The sequence below is a fragment of the Cloeon dipterum genome, chromosome 3, assembly GCF_949628265.1.
Source record: "Cloeon dipterum chromosome 3, ieCloDipt1.1, whole genome shotgun sequence".
Lineage (NCBI taxonomy): Eukaryota > Metazoa > Arthropoda > Insecta > Ephemeroptera > Baetidae > Cloeon > Cloeon dipterum.
In genome coordinates this window covers 24474156-24489993 of record NC_088788.1, presented here as the reverse complement: position 1 = coordinate 24489993, position 15838 = coordinate 24474156, and the positions used below count along the sequence as shown (strand labels likewise).

The 15838-nt window shown below is 41.8% G+C and overlaps 1 protein-coding gene and 1 long non-coding RNA gene across 3 annotated transcripts in view; one reads left to right on the top strand and one right to left on the bottom strand.

Annotated features, from left to right (window-relative positions):
- stg1 (stargazin-like protein) overlaps positions 1-15838 on the top strand; it is an 80316-nt gene that overhangs the window by 15642 nt on the left and 48836 nt on the right. The gene's annotated exons all lie outside the window — the stretch shown is intronic.
- On the bottom strand, positions 9397-11015 carry LOC135939922 (uncharacterized). Its single transcript, XR_010574795.1, has 3 exons — positions 10832-11015; positions 9978-10217; positions 9397-9703 (listed from the first exon to the last, which is right to left on the bottom strand). It is a non-coding gene; the product is annotated as an uncharacterized LOC135939922 (long non-coding RNA).

Here is a 15838-nt window from a genome sequence, read left to right as displayed (position 1 = left end):
CCAAAACACGTTCTTCTCGTTCCATCTCTCTCCGCTAGTAGTTTTGCGGGCTCTCGCAGTAAAAACTCATCTCGTGGAATGAAACGCCGCTGCATTGTAAATTAATTTTGCAGCGGGTCTAATTGTTTTTGTTGCCGTTGCCGCGAGTGGGGGAGAACGTGCGCGTTTTTCAGCTTGCCTGGATCAATTCTTAAGCTTGTTATCTCGCTCTGCTTTTGTGCGATTCTCTCCGTCCGTCGGCCGCCACGCGCCACACAAAAGGCGAAGTGCTCACGAGTTTCGGATGTTGTTAGCAAATTGTTATCTGCGTGCAATTAGGTATAAATACACAAGGCAATTTTAATTTTACACCTTGCAACATCCAGGTCTTGAAACGGCGTTTTTAAGGCCTGCTGATTATGTGCGTGTATTTTATAAAATGCTCCAGTTTTATATAATTTAACACAAAGTAAAATTTTAACTCCGAAACAGATACGAATTATTTGCTAGCAAGTGACAGCCTGGCAAAACAAACACGAGTGGTGAATTCGCTAGAGCCATTTGCCACCGCCATCCAAGCCACATTACTTTTCATTAGCGTGAAATTCACAGGGGAAATGAAAAGTTGCTGCCGCGCGTGAGGGGTCATTAAAGAAATTGCCGGCAGCAAAGGGAATTTTTAAGAGCGGCGTCCAAATTAGTTCAGAAAAAGGTGTCAAGAGTCGTTGAAATTTTAGACACTCAAGTGGCTGACTTCGCTCAGTCTCTTTTCACTCGCTTTCAAATAGACCCGGCCGACCCCCACCCCTAATTTATTTTCCAGCGTTGCCGTGCGCCGCCTTTTCAGAACTTCAGATGGAGACGAATGCAGATTTATCATTCTCACGAGATGCAAATAACTTTTGCTCACTGTCGCCGGCCCCTTAAGTAGGCGAATAAATCAAGCACGAGTATCTTTTTTCACAATCAACTTTGCCTGCGTGATATTTTTATTCAAATAAAACCAGCACACTCTCCATTATCTCGGGGAAAAACGGAAGGAGATTCGCACTGCGCGATTATTAAAAGCTGAAAAGCAGGCTCAGCTTCTATTTATATTCCACGCCATAAACTATTTTCCCCGCCAGCAAAATTGAGTCTTATTCCAATCGACGGGCGCGGCGGAATTCTCCAGCCCAAACTCCTCATTTGCCCTCAGATCAATAAAGCCCCGGCCAACACAAGCACGTTAATTTTATTTGATTTCCGAACGGCCGTTCCAACAAAATGTCTCTTTTAATTGAAGCATGTAAAAGTGTGATCAGCTGCAATATGCGAGCGTAAATGTGCGTCGTTTAAAGCACGAGCCCCTCGTATGCAACTCCAAACGACACCTGTGCCCAGCAGGTTGCATAAGTACTCGAACGGAACGGCGCTGACGTTCATTGAGAGGAATGAATGGATGGCGATGGCGTTCCGTGCCGCGAATTCCAGTTGTTGTCCTCCTTTGCTGCTATTAAATTGTTTTCCTTGAGAAAGGAATTTCCATCTCCGTGCAATCTAATCACAGCCGGAGTCGAGGGCACGAGGCGTGCGCTTCTGATTTGATTTAAGAAGCTTGATGGTAGAGAGAGACTCAAAATTGAGTTTACTCGTATGGGATAAGATGGGAGGAATGAGGCCCTTGCAGTGATAGATTGAAGCGGAGTTTTCCGTCAGTCGGCTACAAGAATGTGAATTCAAAACTGATTGGTGTGGAATAATTCAAAAAGGCATTTTTTGCTCGACCCTTTAACATATTGTGTCAATGGAAATTTCCTAGATGCCAGGCATGAAATTTGTGTGACTCTCGTTGGGAACCAATATTTGCCTACTGGAAATCCAATAAGAAGGCGAATTTCCCTCACTGGACACACACCACTGGATAGATCGTTACTTAAAATCAGCGAAAATGGGCAAGCCGTGTTGAAAAAACCAGTAAAATGTTGAGCTAGACTTCCCCAAATACTGATAGTTGCGTAATGTAGAGATCACTAGGGACAAATTTTTACAGATTCCATAGCTAATTGATTTTATCAATCATTGCTAGATCCAAGTAAGTCGTGAAGAAAGTAAAAGTGGTAAAAATGGTACAAGCGACTAGAAACGGAATTTTGCCCACTGTCATTTCATGGTTTCTACTTACCCCTAATCAGTCGTAAATGTACAGAATAATTTATTGTTGTAATGTAACGAGGTTGAAGTTGTGCCATTTATGCAGATGATTCCCTTACAAATTATTTTCTGGGTACACAATTTTTATTTTACTCTCCTTTCTATTAAAATATGATCAGACGAGCTACATTTTCATTAAACGTTTGGGCAACTCTTGAAAAATTAATTTCAAACAGACGTTATCTACTGACACTCTCGAATATGTGCATTATTGAAAAAATGCGGGCAAGGATGGCTGCTGGCTGAAAAGAGATCTCATATCTTTCTGGTCACGTGTGTCCGCCCTCCTCAACAGCTAAATCAGGCTCGTGGGTGAAACTACATAAATGTATACGGTGGGCAGCCAAGTGATCTGCTCATTTTGCGCGTCGAGTTGAGTGTATTAATGCGCGCAGGGCGATATAATTTACGCCTGTCATAAAATCGCTCTCGCTACTCATTTCGACGAGCTGGCAGTCGAGCCAACTTGCTCTCATTATTATGGCGCGCAGGGGTGCGTGTTTATTTATTTTTCAATCAATAGCAAGCCCATAAAAGCGGTACATCTGTAGCGTAAATCCATTCCGCCATAGTTTTATTGCAGGGGCACTAAAACGCACGCATCTTGGCCAGCATGATAACCGGATTTGGACCTTGACCCAGGCCAGCTCTCGAGCTGGGCGGGACAGATGCTTAATAAACCCAAGCGCTCGCAGCGGTGGAATTAACGCAGCCGTAAAAGACATTCGTACTCATTAGCAGACTTAATTAATTTGCATTGTAATCGCTTCCTTATTGAATATAGCTGGCCGTCCACGCACTCGGCACTGTAACAATGCGGCAGGTATTTCAGGAACGTTTTTATCTTTGTAGTTGTATTGCGCCAAGACTGGAAGGGTTCTCCAAAAGTAAGAACAACTGGTATGATCGTCTGTAGTCCCTTTTGAGGTTCATTATTTAGTTTTGCCTGTTCAGAATCATTACTTTCAATGAATCTGAAATCATTAAAAATGGCTTTTTGAAAGAAGGTAGCTCACAATAAAATTCGCGGAGGAATCAACAAGTTGGGAAATAAATGGTAGACCCCAAAGAAGGTATTGTCGTTTTTTAGTTGGTGTGAGATGGAGCACAAATTCCCGTACAAGATGTCATGATTAGTTTGTTCTATCATCTCCCATTATTTCTTTTATTTATGCTATATATAAAAAACACACCTCTTGTTTATAGCTTTCCTATTCAATTTTATTTTCAAGATCTTTCCTACTTGAGAATTAGTCTTGGAAATAAAAGCATCACAACTAGTAAACCAAAATATTTCACAAAAACTGTTCGGAGCTAATGTAGCGTTAAAATTTATTGTAAACGTCACTTTTCCCTTTTAGGGCGTCCAAATTAACATCTGCGGACACTTGGCAGCCGGTCGCAATAGTTGATACACACTTTTGACAGGCCGGCCCTTTTTTGCTCCGCTAGCTGACACCGACGTCATGCGTTTGCCTATACCAAGATAAATCTGGTCGGCAATCCGTATCAAAAAGTCAACCCCCCATGATGATTACGTATCGCTATCGATGATAGATTGAGCCTGCTGAGAAAAGCGAGCACAATATGTTTGATTTATGACCGCACGCTGCCTTTGGTGCGGTGCATGGTTGCTGCTCCAGTAGAACTGCCAATCCTTCACCAGCTCGGTGTCTGCTCTCAACTGAAAAATTGGACGGTTCACCTCACTCCTTGCTCAAAGCACCAACGTACAACATCACTCGCTTGATTGGAAAACTTCCTTATATCCATAAAAACTGCAGATTTTCCACGCAAATAGACGCGCGAAAGAAAATTGAAATCCTCGATGATATTTTGCTTCAAACGGCTATAAATTTACAGTAAATTGGATATTTTTTCCATGTCCTTTAACATGTTTTTTTTTGCGAAAAACTATCTTGTTTAAACTTAGAGAATCTACATTGTTGGGAAAATGAGGAATTTCTCATTTTATTGAACAATTTTAATGCTTAAAAATTTCAAAGAGTTCTTTGCTGCTTCATTGCTTTCCTTTTTTATTTTTGTAAATCAAATTAATAATACTTTTAAAATATGAAATTACTAGCGTGCCCAAGCTGAGTTTACAAAATCTCCTTTAAAAGAGGATTAAATATATAGAAGCCTCTCAAAACAGGACTGGTCTTCATTGTATCGTTTATTTATGGATTTGTCTCACATATTCGCCAGATATTTTGCTGATCGAGTGCATTCAGCGTATCCCCAAATCTCCACTGATGCGGAGCAATTACCATAATTGCGTTGTGCACATAGTGGAGCTTTGACCGAACCGATGTGCCCGACCGCAGCCGCCCAGGGATGGCGCGTGAAACAGACAGTTCGCAAATTAGGACAATGATCGTGCATAATTGCACTTGCTGGCGCGAGCTCAATTAGTAGCCCGGCTAATTAAGACGGTCGTCATCTCTTATACCAGGCGACCGACCGCGCGGGGAACAAGAAGACGCAGTGGCCCCTCATAAATAACACCGCAAATAACGAGGCCGGCTCTCGTAATTAATCTCTGGCTGTACAATATCACTCTTGAGCAGTCCGGCGTGCGTTTGTTGCCTTGTTAGCGAGCGCGCCCGGCAATTATTCGTGCTCACACACACACTGGCAGAAGCTGCTGTCGGGTTGTCGCTGTATACGCAAATATCTACACTGCGTGTACACACATTTGCAAAGGGCGGCTTTGTGGAGCGACGCAAACGTGCAAATAATTAAGGCCAAGTGATTTGGCTGGTTTGAAATTAAATCACTCATGGGCCGATTTCATTAAAAGCTGTTGCGTATCTAGGCTTTGACTATTTTCTCCACACCATTTTTGAACTTTATGAGGCTTTCATGAAATTTCTGCTTGTCATTTTTCCATTGTTCATTTTTTAATAATAATATTAATAATCTTTCCTACAATTTTTTTAGATAGATTTTTGAGCACCTACGGTGCACTCCTCTACTGACACAATTACAGGGAAAATAAATTGTAATTTATTTCTAATGAGCATAAATGTTAATATAATGAGGTCTTTTTTAAAATTAAAGATTTCCAAATAATTTTAAAGTCAAGTAAAATTTGTATTCAGATGAGCCCATCGATATAAATTTTTAGCAAGGAAAAAGTGTGATCTAGAAGAGAGCAGGGATTCCTCTGTTCAAACAAACAAACAAACATCCTTGGTCTCTTCAATAGTATAAAAATGTTTTTATAACGTACCAGGAAAAATTGACAAGCGCATATTAAGGGCCCAAAACGCACAAATTTCAGCAAAAATATCGATATTTTGAGGAAAACATAATTTTTATAATCAAGTTTTATATATATTTATCTTTATTGATCACAAAATAGTAAAAACTATTTTTATCAAATTCATAAAACATTTTCCTTCCTGCACATAAGCTGGCTTAATTTTTGTCCACTAATTGCACCCAGTGTCGATGAAAAGGGTGGAAATCAGTCGATTTGGAAGGAGTGTCATAGAAATATTGAACAACATCAGGTGAGGTGAGTTTTGCTCACCTTAGCAAAAAATAATTAACAACGCTTAGAGGTTTCAGGAGTTTTCCAAATATGGGAACTCCGCCATATTTCTCTTGTAATTTGAACGAGAAAGATAATCAATTCTCCTTATGCCCCCTTCAAGGTAATTTTCCGATAGAATCAGTTTTCCGTCTAAACTTGGACGTAAACAGCCTTCCCTGATCGTCCGCGGAAACTCAATCTTTATCATGGGTCATGAGCTCCGAATCGTAATTATTGCGGTCAGGCCACCATTCATGCGCGGCCGGCCATAGGTTGCGAAAGTTGGCGGTCAAGTCGCCCAAGCCGCTGAACAGAAACCGCGATCCCTCCAATGTAACCCTTCCGCTCGGCAAACTTGCCTCGCCGCTCATTGTCGGCTCTGGCAAGACGGGCGAAAGACCAGTGGCGCGCGTCTTTCAAGCGGCTTGATTGATGTTTGCGCTAATATTAACAAGGGAGATAGTTTGCTTCATTATGTAAGCCGGCGCGCGCGGAAACTTTTTCACCCTAATATGAGTTTTATGACCCGGCTCGCTCGCTCGGGCAACTTGATGACTTGCTAGCTTCATTCTAATTTCGGCTTACCAGTTTGCTGCCTCCGCGTGCGTTATACACGTCGTTTACATAGATTCTCGTGTGCCAGGCGTAATGGCTCTAATTAAAAGGGCTGGTTGAATGCCTGCTTTTTGTTGCCTGCGTAGCGACGCATAATTATGTACTCGCCACTGCCGCTGGGAAAATGTTCCTTTGTGCGCGCATGTGTCTATCGAAAATCGGTTATTATAATGATTCAAAAAATCTGTCATTGAATGCTAATTCTGCGCTAATGTAAAACTCGTGGAACTTGCGTTGAAAAAACAAAGGAGCCTAAGCTCCTCGTTTTAAAAAATCAGGAGATAATATTGGCAGGTCAAAAATATTTTGTAACATGAATATAGAAGAATTATTGATTTAGAATCAGTTTATGAAAATAAATATAAAATTCACATTTCCTCTGAGATGGGTTCCCTTGCAAGAATTACATGCGCTGCCATGCCTCATTGGAAGAGTCCCAGTTCAGAAAGGAACAGTACGTGTCTTATTGTTATTGTCTCCGTCTGCTCGTGTTTTTGTTGAAATATTTATAATTAAATTACCAGATAATGCCCGTTGACTCGTATTGTTAAGGCTTTCTCAGGAATGTCAAAGAAATGGGAGATATTTGAGCTGTTCAGATATCTACTACTGGTTGCCTTTCTCAATTGTCAGAGATGGCAAAAGGTGGTTTGTTAAGTGACTCGAAATTCTCAACTGGCTGAGGGGCGCACCGGCTTCGACTCACCACTTGCTTGTTTTCACACCTTTCAAGCGGCTTTATGGACAAGTCTGGCGTTTCAATTAAAGACCTCGGGGCAAGGAGGCAAAAGGATGGCCACATTGGGCCCAAGCTCCATGTCATCCGCTCGGTGGTGATATTGGGACCCGTTGAGCTCATAGCCCACGGGATGTTCTGATGAGCAGAGGTTAAAAAATAATAATTGAATAAATCTCTTGGGCGAGTAATGAAACTCCAATAATGAAAATCTGATGGCGAGGGGAATAGTTATCTACACGGTCATTTCACATGGTGGAATCCTGCTAATACAATTGCAACACAGCTATTCAACCATCAGAACAAGCATTGTGTGCTAATCACATTTCCTGGCAGAACGTAAACCGCGCAGGCATCATCGCGGTTGGCAGACAGATTTATTAAAAATTCTATCTGCCTGCAGTTTTTCTCATCTTCCTATCAGGTTTCTTAATTAAATAGCGGCGTGATAGCGCTCGGTAATGCCTGCATGCTCATTTTTTTATGTGCAGGTACGTGTATCAAATTGCCTCGTTTGCAAAGTGCGCGACGGGATGAGCGGCCGTTTTCCGAACTTTACTTGTCGTGCCACAACGGAGCATAAAAGGCCGGCAAATCCCTTATGGTGTTATACATTTAATGAATTAATATGGCGCTGCGCACTTTATATCGCAGACCGAATAAAAACGCAACTGTATATGAATTTATGAAGAGAAGGATAAAATTGTGAACTTTACTTGCGCAATTCATACATGCATGCGGCGGGCGGCTGCGTTATAATAATAACACCAACAATGCTCCCTGGGCATTCGCGCAGTGTGTGTGTGCGACCGCTGCTGGCTTTTTATGCCACGCGCACTTTTCAAACAACAACCAACATTTTTGTGCCATGTTTTATGCAGCACCCCAAAGTTATCTGGCTTTAATGTGGGGAGTTTGGGACTTCTGGGTTCACCTCTCGGTTAATTTGAAATTACAACCGCGCCCCGCAAAACAAAACCGCGCCGGCACAAAAAATGTAGTTTGCGGGAAAAGGACGTTGTGGACAACCTCTTGTGTGCGGAGAGTAGCTATGCTCGTTCGTACACAAGTTTGCGTGGCAAAATTGTACGCATTTTTCGTGAGGGAACGAGTCCATTTGTTTCAAGTGGGCGTGCTGCTCAACTGTCAAAAATGACTTATGAATTTCTATCGTGTTACCACTGTCCTACACTGTTGCTCAATTTATTACTACACAGTCAAATGACGCAGATACTCGGAAAAATGTCTATGAGACCGCGATGCCAATAAATTGTGATATGCGATAAACTCCAACTTGTGCGCATTCAAAAAGTAAACCCGATTTGAGGCAAACTCTCCATGCACCATATTACGTATTGCATCCTTCAAATGAAAAATTTACTTAGATAAAATGCGATAAAGATTCATAGGTTAAAAATGCTTTTAATTCTTGTGATATATTTCAAATACGATGGAAAAGTTATGCTCAAATCACACTTTGGAAATATGGCAACGAGAAAAATGAAACGGGGAAATTTTTAAGGAGTGTATAGTGCTATTTTATTGTAAAATTTGCTATTTTATTACGACCCTTGTTGAATGAATGACGGTTTATGAGGAACAATAATTATATGCAGCAGATGTTCTGAGTAAATGATTGGATTCTAAAGGCATAGAATTCAACGCAAATTATTTTAATTTCTATCACAGCTAAAGAAATGGTGAAATTTTTCGTGCACAGATTTTACACCCAAGAAGCCGTTGCCTTACTGTGGCATGTTCACTTTACACAGCAAAAAGTGGGAACTGTGGTAGTTTCTTGTCGTGAGTGAGTGAAATATGCTGGCTTCCAGGTTCGGTCCATCATCGCTAGGTTGTCATAAAATTAGACTCAATCTGATAAATTAATGAAAGGCAGCTGGTTTGAATTATTTTTTTTAAGGTTAGAGCCTTGTGCAATATGACGAATCTAAATTGTCAACTACAGTTCATAAGTGAGTTAGACCTAAAAAATTTGAAAGCTTGGTTCATTCAAAAGTCTAAGAATATTTATAAATTGACATGTTTTCTAGTACATGAAAAATGCTGAAAAATGCACATAGGGCAAAAATTGATTAAATGTGTCAACTGGATGATGAAATAGAAACACCTCAGTAGCACATGAATTTTCTCTAGCACTACTTGGTTGATAACTCTATCAGTTAGGGGTATGATACGACATTTTGCTGACATTCTCCCATAGCAACCCGTAACAATAGCATTTTTTGTGCCTGTGGAATTATTATATTGAGGCAATTCCAGTTATTTTTTACGTTTCCCTCCTTGCTCAAATAAAAATACACTGAGGGTTGAGAACGCCTCATTACCGCAGTTCTACCGAGCATTTCAGGAATTGTTGTGCAACTGGCTACGAGAAAAGAAAACTGAGAGAATATGCCAGAGATAGGGAAAAAAAGCAGCTGAGCCACGAGGGAGGCGTAGGTGAATATGAAAGGCGTTAATATAATCCGCAGCAGAAGTAGCGGAGCAGAGGCGTCGGCGGCAATAGCTGGTGCTCGGCGTATGATCTGACTGAAGCAGCAGAGATAGGATTGCGTCTCGTCGCGTGATCCTCGGTAGGGCGGAGGATGTTCCTCTTCCTGCTGCCAGCTAGCTCAGCCCTATAATACTACAGTGAGTGAAAGAGAGAGCAGGCAAAGCTCGCCCCAGCAAGCAATCTCCTGTGCTCTCGCGTCAATCAAAATATCCGACGCTGCGTTGACTGGAATAAAAAGAGGCTGTGCTCTCGAGACGAAAGAGGTAATACGTACAGCACTCATGTTTTATGCAGCCATGCAGGATTTGGGCTCGTCTTTGTGCACGAGCGAAAACGGCCGAAAGGTGCACTGCCCTATTATGACGGCTCGCCTATTTCTTTATTCAAAAAACGCTCACCTGCGCTGATGAAATCGCGTATTAGTGCCGAGAGCGAAAAAACGACACTACTTTCCTTCCTTCCTTCCTTCCTCCCGCCAACGCGGAACGACATTTTTTCTTGATGCTCGCGCGCACACCTCGCTCGCACTCGGTGTCGACACGGTGTGGAGGAATTAAATTTCAACACCGACGACGGAGATGTCCTGTGACGCCTGAAAGTGCCCCCAAAAGTTGCCGCTCGTGATGGGAATTCGCACTCTGCGAAAGTAGAAAAAATGTGATGGTGGTGAGAGTGAACGCCACCTAAGTTGACGGAGTAGATGTCACCGAGAAGAAGTTATTTTGTGACATGTAAAAGTAGGCTGAATATTCGAACTATCTGAGTTAGTGAAACATTTGCTCAATGTGCTATGCCAACAGAAACGTTCAAGCTATTTTTAACTGCATAACCAATCAAAATTTCATTTTTCTAACTACCAAATTAAGATTTTTGCCATTCGAGCAAGCATTAGTTTCTTTCTTGGAATAGGAAAACAAAGTCCAAGCTAAAATGAAAGGAAAGAAAATTCTTAAGACCATGCTTCTGCATGTACTTCACACCATTAAATCTATAAATTGTTTCATTATTTTTAAAAACCTCTAATGCCGCATTTACAAATTTTCTGCTAAGCATTTTGGACTCATTTTTCGCTTAAATATCCCAAAGTGAAATTTGCTGCTCTTGTCAGGCGACACAACGCAAAAAAAGTGAAAGAGGAAAGAGAACCCGCACGCCACCGCTTTTGATGCCCGTCGTCTCATCTTGATAAACCAGCGACGCACAGACTTTGCTTTTATACAAAAAACCGGTAAAAACAACATTTTTCTCTTGCCTGCTTTTGTCATCGTTGGCTCATTTGCCTCATTATTTCTCAATTACCAAGGCTTGCCTGCCTGCGCTCTCGTTTTTCTTCCATTCCTTTTGCCCAGATTTTCCATCTGCGAGCTCGTTCCCATTCGAGTGGTTCAAGTGATTCACGTTGTTTTATCCGTCTCCAATTTACGTTATACTTCTTTTTTTTATTAAATTTAAGTGCTCCTTGACAAAGAAAAATATATTTTTCCCCACAGAGTTGGAGCTTTATCAGAAAATATTTTAAAATATTGGAACAATAGATACATCCATTCATGGTCTTACTACTGTATTTTAAATACTTACACGTTTAGATTCTTATTTGGATTTTTGCACAGAGAAGGATTTCTTGCATACGATTAATACAGTAAAACCACCTAGATCTAAATATAAAACTCTTTTACCATTTGTAACTGAAATGTAGCCTGAAATCATCTTGGTTGTAAAAAATTGCTTTTGACGCAAACAGTAAATTTTCATATTAGCAAGAATTATGATTTCAGATGTTTTAATTTCCACAGAGAAAATATCATTGTATGCTAGTAGTGAAGGAGTAATTAGAGAACGTCCTAATTTCTGAAACAAGCTGTGTGTACGTCGCGGCAGCTTATGTGCGGTCGGAGGTCGTCTTACAACAAAATTAATTATCTCTTGGAGCTAAAATTTTAATCAGACCCCAGCTTAACTTGCCACAGCCAACTCAGTCCCTCTATTTCGTCTAGGATGAAGAGAGCTCGTAAAAATTTAGAGAGCACTCTCGACTAAATCACTCAGCAGCCAAACAAGCCTGGAGAAGAGGCCAATTTCCTTTTGGGGAAAGGAAACTCTTGCGCTCACGCACCTTCACTTATTCTTTGCTACCTGTCTTGAAGGACTGCGAGCTGGAATTTAATTTTCTGCTGGCACAAAACTCGTCGATCCCTGGGGCTGATGAGAATGAGAATGGGCTAATTAATTAAGAAAACGTCTAGTTAGCTGCTGTCACGTGCATGAAATTTCTTCGCGAGGTGTACAAAATACGCAGTTCCCTCTGAGTAGGGGAAAAGAAAAAAGAAGAAGGCGAGAGGACCGAGCCGGTCCAGCACGCAAAATGATGGAGCAGCAACTGTGTATACTATTCCCGTGGGACACGATGATAGAGCTGCCGGACTGCAGGCGGAAAGAATAGAGGCGCAGCGAATATGCTTGCGAAGTGGGTGAGAAGCGTCGTAAAAATGTACATCCGCTTTTACTGCACTCCCATAACTGTATGTGCTGAGCCGTCGGTCGAGAGGAAACAAAATGTAAAATGAAAATAGCACTAGTCCGATGATATTAGCTGACGAGGCTCACGCCGACCCGCATTTTCACCATCGACTCGTCTCCAGCGCGCTTTTATTTCCGATTAAGTTCACAAAGCGGCGGACTAGCCGTTTTCCTCCGCTCCGGTGGCACGTTATTTACTTTTTGCCGCCAACACCGCACTGCAGCAGCACCGCCATCGCCATTTATTTGTATTTTCTGCATCAATCTGACCGCAGGACATCGTACCAGCGTGCAAATTGTTTCCGCGGAAGGCAAACTGCGCTGTGCCAAATTAAAAATAGTGTTTGATTTATTTCCAAGCGAACGTGGCTGGAATTTAAAATTGCGTCTTTTTCCATGTTCGATTCTTTCAAAATCGGGAAAAGAGTCACAGACTTCTCGTTATATGTGATTTATATGATTGTTAGGGGAAAGATGAATGGACAGAATATCATTGATGTTAGTAATGGGTAGCAATGATTCATAAATTTCCAACGCAAATCCACCAACAATTCCTGCGGGTAGAGCACTGAACAAGCTTCCAAAGAACTCGAGAGCAGTTTTGGGTTTTACGAGCCTCTAAAGGAAATTGCTCATCAGCGACATTTCGAAATACTATCTTTAAGTCATTAAGTTTGAAAATATTTTGGACATCTTTGACTCCATGCAAGATCCTGTGATTTCTTGGCGCAGCTGAAATCTCTCGTAATTGAATTGATCAGAACTTAACTAAAAGTAACTCCTTCTGAGAGTTTCTTGAAAGGGATTTACTCAATTAACGTTTGTCATAAAGCCGATCAAGATGCTGTCAATAGAAAAAGAATCGAGGAAAATTCCTCTTGCAAGCGGATGGGAGCCACTGCAGTGTTGTCTGATGGAAATTCCAATCGGAAAACTACTTAAACAAAGAGCAATTGGACCCGAACAAATATACCACGCACTTTCGAAAAGGTCGCGCGTGCCTTTGTTTTTGCTGGATAAATTGAGGACCCGAAATCGATTGTGCAGAAATGGAAAAGCAGCCTGGCGCCACGGCAGGGACTTACATAAAGGCGGGGATAATTAATTATAGGGAAGCGATTAAGCGAGTTAAGCACCTGCACTCGTCTTGCCGCCTGCCCGCCCGCTCGCCGGTTGCAGCTATAGCTACGTAAATATTCAATTATGAAGCAACTCGACGGAGGAGTGTGTTGAGAGGCACTTAGTCAGCCGCGAAACCACCATCATCGGCACTAATTGGCCCACTGGCTTGCTGGCTGGCTGATTGATTGATGTTGACGTGCGGAGCACAGAGAGCAGCGTGGCCCATCGGCAAGCAACTCGGATCGCCTTGCTTTTGGCTGCCTCCGGCCCTGCATCTGCATTATTGATAGTTCTGGCGGAGGTTGCTTGCTTGCTTGCTTGCTTTCACCGGTTGCTCATTTCTGCCGGAATGTCTGGCCAAATATTGGCTTTCATACGTGCGCACTGAATTATTTTGAGCATGCCCGATCGCGGCAGGCTATTCTCTCTCTCTACCTCCGTGTGTGTACTTTGTCTATGCTGTCGATGTGTACATGCCGGGGCCGTCAAAATGTGAAATTGATATCAAACGCGTAAGTGCTTTGCAAACATGCCGGCAATGGGGTGATGAATACCTATTTCTTTCGTGGCCGGAGGCAGTGTTTGAGCGTAAATACTGAATGCTCAAATTGGATTCCATATATTTTACAATTAGGTCATTTGAGACAATCCAGGCTGAACTGTTTATTTATTTTAACTTGGCAATGAATAGAGATTTTCAACCTTTGTTCTCATATTCGATTCCATAAGAAAATTGATCAAATTATGATTGAAAATGTTTCTTAAAGGGCTGCCAAGATACCTTTCTATTTTCAGACTCATTATTCACATTTAATAAACAATTTCTCACGTGTAGAGTCAAAATTTATAGCTTCTTGCCTCTGCAGTCAAGATTTACTTGAAATGTAAGCTGGAAAATCTCTCCAAACTTGGCTCGTCGTCTGACAAATAACATGACGCGACGCTGACGCATTCGTAGGAAAAAATCCTTTTCACGTCAACTTGAACCAGGGTGGAATCAAAGAGTCAGGGCGCAAATCGAGACTCACTAATACGAAAAACTCTGCTTGTGTGTGTGAATAAAGGGCTAGCAAAAGGAACTGAGCCGTAGAGTTTTAAAGCTGGTACAAAGGCGTCTGCTGCGCAAAGCCAACTTTTGCAATGTGTTCGGCACACACGGACCTCACATGTACTTGAACAAAGGCTCTGAGTGTGTGCCTTAGACCAATTCGGCAAATATTCCCCGAGATATATTACTGTCTGAACTAATTCTTCCAATTTTTCGTATCTGAGTTGTAGTTCCAATTTTCATCATACGTCGGTCTGACGGTTCAAAAATTTGATCTAAATTTTATTAAAATCAATTTTGTTTCGTTGCTAATTTACAACAAGATTTTTCCTGCATTGTTTAGTAAAATCTAGAAGACTCATACGTTAAACAGGTGATAGGGGGACAGGTAGTTGCTGCAACGTCATGTCGTTTTGCTAAAAATTTGATGTAGATTTTATGTTCATGCAACAAATTTTAGTGTACGCTCACTCAGCAAAAAAAAGTTTACATTTTTACACAGCTTTTAATTGAAAAAAGATTAAATAACTAAATTAACTTTTGTTCTGAAAGCACAAACATTTAGCTTAGAAAAAATTTGGAATTTTCCAACTCCATACCAGTGAGTAAAGCACAAAATATGCTGTCCTATATCATCCAGCTTGAAATGTTGCAGACTCGGGCTAATAAATCGATTCACATTCAACGTGCCTTTAATAACAATGAAGCCCGCGACCGCAATAAAAGCCCGCGTTTAAGAACGTTGCTGCTGCGGAGAAGGAGGTACGGTACGATAATGCTGTTAAACTTATGAGGAAGTCACAGAGAAGCGGACGAGGAACACACGGCTGCCGAAACGCTCCAGCAACATAAACAACCGGCCGACGCTAATGTTGTTTATGACTTTTAATAATGATGAAAGCCCGAGGCAGGAGTAAAGAGGGGGCGTCGTTGCTCCAATGGCTCTGACCTGCTGACGAGAGAGAAACGTGGATCCGGTCCATTGTGGAATAACCTAATCAGCAGGCAGCCACCTGAGTTTCATTGCTCGCCGGACCCACCGCTTGCTACAATTGTGTTTTCCTTGTGAAAAGAAGCATCAGCCAGTTCCGGCTCACTCGGAAGCTCAGCCGACAGCACTTTCCACTTAAACCCGATGCTGTGGAGACTGGAGTGCGCTACGGGCGATCTCAAAACCCACTCACTTACTTACTTAGCATTATTTTTGCTGCCAGAAATAGCTACGCAAGCGGCGAGCGCGTGATCGGCTTTTTAATCCGAAACTTTTCCACCTAGTGGTTTTTGTGGTTCTCCCCAAGCCTATGTCGTTAACTAGCTTTGTGCTGCTGCTGCCCATCTTAGCGAGGAGAAAAAGCCAGTGGTCGGATGGGGGTTAGCGAGTTGCAACCGTGAAAATGAGGGAAAGAGAAGAGCGCGTATTATGATTGCACACAGTTCTAGAGTTAGCTGCATAATACCGTGCTGTTATCAAATTAAACTAAAGAAAGTTTTAATGAATTTGAAGCTGTTTTAAACGGGAGCAAAAAGCATAAAATATTTTCACGCTAGTAAACTGCGAAAATATGAAATGCC